This window comes from Trachurus japonicus, chromosome 2, assembly GCF_045865225.1.
Source record: "Trachurus japonicus isolate A0001 chromosome 2, Traja_1.0".
Lineage (NCBI taxonomy): Eukaryota > Metazoa > Chordata > Actinopteri > Carangiformes > Carangidae > Trachurus > Trachurus japonicus.
The window spans coordinates 7,896,615-7,902,614 of NC_140908.1; positions in this window are offsets into that span (position 1 = coordinate 7,896,615).

Consider the following 6,000-nt stretch of genomic DNA (forward strand, 5'->3'; position numbering starts at 1 on the left):
AGTCACATAACCTCAGGTCAGACCGCTGAAGGTAAATGTTGACATATGCTACTGCTATTGAATAACCTCCTGTCAGAATCTGTTACGGCATAATTCATCTTTGTGACATCTGACCCCCATCATAGTTGTGGCAACGTTAATGAAAATGATCCCAGGCAGACCAACTGCAACAGAAAAAGTCTGAAAAGATATTTTATCTTTTCATATTCAAATAAAACAAAAAGGCAAAACACAATACGGTCAAGGCAGCGGAACTATGGAGAAAAACAGTATTTTCAAGATGCAAGTGATTATGAAAAACTGCTCACATAGGTCAAGCTCATCCCCCCCTAAGGCCTAACATATTGATCCCAATGCAGAGGAGGCATTTGTAAAAACGCTGCTGCCGGCATACTTCTAAAAGTCCCTGAACGCCCACACACTTGCAAACACAATGCACAAGCACATCGCACAAATACATAGGCTACATACTGTACAGGCTTTAAAAAAAAGATCAATTTAACAACTCATTTTCTTTATTTGACTTGTTTGATGAAATGAAGTTAAAACACGTGTGTTATCTTTCTTCCCACATGTGACTGTTTTGTATATGAATAGCATATTTATTTTGGACATCATCTCTAAAAAAAAAGTGGTGGTATCTTGAAGGACAGATCCTCTCTTCTTCCGCAAACTCCATATAATTGGGTTCGTAACAACTCTTATAACAAGTTGATTTGCATACGCAGTGCCATCTCAATTCTAAGATGAATGCCATGCTTACGGCTCGTTATGATGGGATTGACACACCTGCAAAACATAATCAGTACGCACAGAAGCGAAGAGAAACGAACCGAAACAGATGCATTTATGTGTTTGTGTGCTCATTAATAGGTTTGGACTCTACATTTGTTGCAGTAGCAGTCTGCAGAGTGGACCTTGGGATCAGCTGAGGGGGCGTCAGGCAGAAAAACAACCGCATTATATACAGAACACACCAATGTTGGTTTCTCTCAAGCACAGAATGAAGAGATCACAGCAGGAAAACAGTTTGCCCTGCAGACAGAAGACAGCAAACAGGCCCTCAGATGGGTAGAAGTAAAAAGAAACCTGACACAAAACATATACACATGCACCAGGGCCAAAGCTTGGACTCTGAGGTCTTTTTCCCTACACCCACACACACGCACATACACCTACACAGTGGGCAAAAGCTCTCATGTCAAGGACAGTATTGATCTTGAACATCTCTGTACGCTAAACGAGAGCACACCTGATTATGAAAGCTTTTAACCCAAATGCTTAATGCAGCACAGGTTTAATGGAAAGAGCTTACGGCTGACACAAAGCTCAGTAGAGAGGGAGGGAGCGAAAGAGAGAGAGAATGTGTGTGTGTGTGTGTGGCCACTTTCACTGTGTTTCATTCAATTTGATTGATTGTAGGGAGATCACCTGGGCATTTTCCTCCCACTATGACTTTGATGAGCATTTTACTAATCAACAAAGCCCTAAGTAATGATGGATTGAAGAAGGTGGCGCTGTCATTAAACAAACTGATTCCCAAATGCGTGTGCACACTGCAGTGGGTGAGCTGATCCAAAACGCTGAGAGGATCCATTTTTAGGCAGACTCATTTGTCCGCTGAGAAAAGACTAGTTATGCATCATCATAAATCATCTGCCGCAGCTATTTGTTCATAACGCTCCATCCACCATCCACCGTGATGCTGTTTTCAGCATAAAGGAAGACTCTGTAGAAGCCATACTGGATCATACTATATGAGGCAGTTGGTGTAATTGTTTAATAATAATAATCATGTTGTTCAGATAGAAGTATACAACAAAAGCAGTGAAGCTGAGGGCGGCAGCAGATTCACCACTGACCTCTGACCTCTTTCCCATTGTTGTATTGTTTTCTCATTTATCTGATATGTTATTATAAAAAAATATTGATTATTGCTGCAGAGGTTTTCAACAGGGGGTCTGTGACCCCAAGGGGGTCCGCGGAAGTACTGCAGGGGGGTCGCAATATTTTTGTTTGATTAGACATTTTTTAATATTTTTTCATCTCAACATTTATATTTGAAATAAAAGCATCACAGCTTGATTATCATTAGACATTGTTGATATTGGCCTTGGTATCAGTTTACAGGTCTGTTTATAAATGGCAGTGGCACGGCCACCTCACTGAACCTGTACATATTCAAAATTAAAAAAAAAAAAAACATGTGATCCTGTGTGTTATTTAGATAGCTTAGTATTAAAGCAGAAGTAAGTGGAATATTTGTGTTAATATAAGTCTTAAATAGTTATATCTTCCGACAGCAATCACTTATATAGAGTGTTTGGTCTGAAACACGGGTCAGTCAGTCACTCTGCTCTGCTGTAAGCCGAGGAGAAAACTTTCCTTGTATCCTACAACCTTTATCCAATGAGGAGAGAGAACGGCATAAAGGGGCGGTCCGCTCTGTGTGTGCAGCCAAGGGATGTGCGTGAATGTGGTGACATAGGGACGAGGGCGGGGGCTGCTAACTCCATCGGCTGACAGGAAGTTAGCCAAAACGACCGGATCGCTTACTTCTGCTTTAAGTATTAAACGCACAATAACAAGGTATGTTTATGGCACACTAGGCCCAGTTTAATATAAAACACAATTAGATATATTGGGGAAGGGTCACTGCTCCATCTCTCCATCAGTTTGTGGGTCTCAGCCTTTTCAGTGTGTAACCTTTAAGAAGTGGGTCAACATTTTGAGAAACAGGATTATTAATATGATTATTTACTTTTCAGCAAGGAGCTGGAGGAGAAGATCAATGCTTCTTTGTGTCTGAGTCTTTTGAGAAACTGGTACTGTAACATTCTCGGTGCTGTTTTAATTGCAAGTAATGGAGCCAACTCTACTGTCCAAACAATCGTGGGGTTGGAGACCATCCCAAATGGGTGTGTAGCCCACGCCGTGGACGGGTTGGGCGTCAATCACGGGGCTGACAAGTTGAGACAGAAACCCACGCCCTCTGGCTGTTTAGCGTCTCCATGCAAAACAACCTGCGCGTCTTTGAGCTGTGGGAGGTGCAGAGAGGAGAGTGTGCACGCTGCGCTGTGCCGCCACAAGCCTCACCCACAGATCCATAAAATAAGTGAGGAAAAGTGATCTATTTGTGCAAGAAGAAGTGTGTTCTACTCTAAAACCTGACCTAAGTTAAAAGTGCTCCTGCTAAAGCAGTGCCTTCTTCATGAACTCACACAGTAATGAGAGAAATTCAGGATAAAGTTTAATGTCCTGACTCGGCCAAGCAGCATTAGCATTGGCCTTCATTTTCACTCTCATGTTGCAGGTCCGTCTTACTTTTAATATCCAGTACTAAACGGCGGTATTTCAGAAAAGAAACATACAGGGGAATAATTGCAAGAGGTGAGATGAAAATCTTGGAAATGTCAGGAGAAATGGCAGATCGCCATGGCAACGCAGCTATTGTTTTGCCAAGGTTGCAGTGCGTGGAGTTCACTTGAAACAAGACAAGACCCATGGCTGTTGTTCTCTGTGTGGAATGACTGAAATGAATCTTTCTATTTTCTCCTGGCCATTATTTACCGCTACAATCGAGCAGACCTGTTCCCTGAAACTGCACGGCCCAAAAAAAAAGAAAGAAAAAAAAATCAATGTGACGTTCCCTTACTACAGCCCAAAGTGCTTCCAAATACAGTAAAGGAATTTATATTATTCATGAGCTCCAGGTTCACACAAGGCCGGCAGCACAGCCCAGACTCCTTAATGGCTGAACCGCCCTTCATCATGGCCGAACCCGCCCTGTGATCCCAACTTGGCAGCCACTTAGCCCAAAGGATTGAGACTCCTTTGAAATATTCAATAATGCATTAAGGATCAGAGAGAAGTCAGCTAATTATGTCCACACACACACATACATATACACACACACACACACACACACACACACACACACTCTGTTTCCCATATACACACAAACTCATAAACAGAATGAATCTGGAGGTCGAAATTAAGTATTTTTCATTCCAACAAGTCGAAATGATGTCAGGTTTCTTGTGAATGACAAACGAGTTTTTAGAAACAGCCCGTGATGACATGTCAGTGTGTGTCTGTCAAGGCTGTTGTGTGTAGCAGTGAGAGAAAAGGAATCAGTGTGTGTGTGTATGTGTCTCCCTCAGTGTAAGAGACAATAATAACCCATCTCGAGGCGACCCATCAGCGTGAAATATTGATGCCTCTGCTGCATGGCTGCCGACTGCCGCAGCAGGTTACAAGGACACTTGCAGTGCCTCATAGAGGAGCAGGCATCCCCCTCCATCAGCTCGGAGGTGTTGACCTCTCACCACAGCTGCCCTATCCCTGACCAGGTAAATATGTCTGCTTTGACAGTGGAGCGGTAAAATACAACTTCAATGACAGACTTTTATACATTCTGGTTGCATCTCAGTCAAAGTAACATTTATAGCCCATAACACACGCACAAAGTACAACATAAGCAAAAGAAAGTGAGAACAAGATCATCAAATCAACAGAAAATGAACCCAGAATATTCAAGGCGACTTTAATCCTGTCAACTTTAAAGGGATAGTTCAACATTTTGAGCAGAGCTGCGAGCTGCTCAGAGCTACAGTACGCTACGGAGGCTCATGGGATTTCTTGGTTTCCCTCATCAAACTCATCAAATACACAATCCAACAACTCCAAAACGCTCTGGTGGACAAGTTGTGACCTGCACATTCACCACGCTATGAGATAGTAACAGAACGTTATGAGACAGAGTTGTTTTAGAGGCAAATGCCCCCAACGTGCATGCATGAGTTTACCTCGAAAAGTGTTGCTCTGAGCAGCTCGCGGCTCTGCTCTGCCGTTCTAAAAATAGCTTGCACCAATAATTAAAGGTAACAAACCTACTGGTATGACTAGGGATTATGGCAATGGGCCAATTTGCCAAAATGTTGAACTATCCCTTTAAGATTGTAGAATCTACTGCATGATGTTTGGAGTTTGGTGTTTTAAGGCCCTGAACCAGAGGAGGTTCACTTGCTGTTGTTTTTACCCTTTTGTCCTCATTTGTGGGTTATGCCTTGTTTTGTTTGTTTTGCTATATTAGGTTTTTCTTTAGTCATTTCACTTTGCTTCATTTTTCTCCTTGATTGTTTGGTCTTGTGGTTTTAATTTACTTTCATGGTTTCCTTGTTTAGTGAACTGGGTTGTTTTGTTTTTCTTAACCGTTTTTCATTTGTGGCTGAGAGCTGGGAGGCTGGGAGGCCTGGCATCCATGGTGAGCTCCTTGCACTTCATGCTTAACTATGAGAGGCCTGTGAGTCACCTTTGCCATGAGGGTTTGGCCTTGGCTCTCTCTTTCTCTCCCTCTATAGTTCCAGTTTAAATGATTTAAGAGTATGTGAGTAAAGGCCTGTTACTTTTAGATATATGCACATTACCTTTAATAGACCCTTAGTAAAATGTCTTTACTACTTATGTATGTTGCATTTGTCCTTAACTCTTCCTTTCAGCAGTTCCAGTCCCTGCTGCTTCACTTTTTTTTCTTTCTAATAAAGCATTTTAATTTCAAAAACATGTCTTGCCTTATTGTGTCCTTGCACCCATTTTTCAAAGAGCTTAGATTTAGTTTAAACTGTTACATCCCTAGGTGGTGTTGTTGGCCCATTCTCTCCATTCATTCCCCTTATTACCCTCTCCATGTCACTAAGAGGAAGTGTAGCTGTTCTAAAACTGCGTCCCACATATCATTAGAGAGGTGTGCCAGCATCTTGATCCCACAGGGTGCCGTGACTAGCCGCAGGCAGAGGATTCATATTGGCCAGTATATCAAACATCCCTGTGATGGCGCCTGTGAGACTATAACTGTGGCTGAAAGACTATTTATTGCAGTCACAGGGGTTATCTCAGGAAAACTCTGGAAGCTCCCCTGTCCAAAATGTCTAATCCCTAAATGACGATAGAAATGAGAACAGGGGAGGTGGCAGTTGATTGAATGACGCAAATACCTCA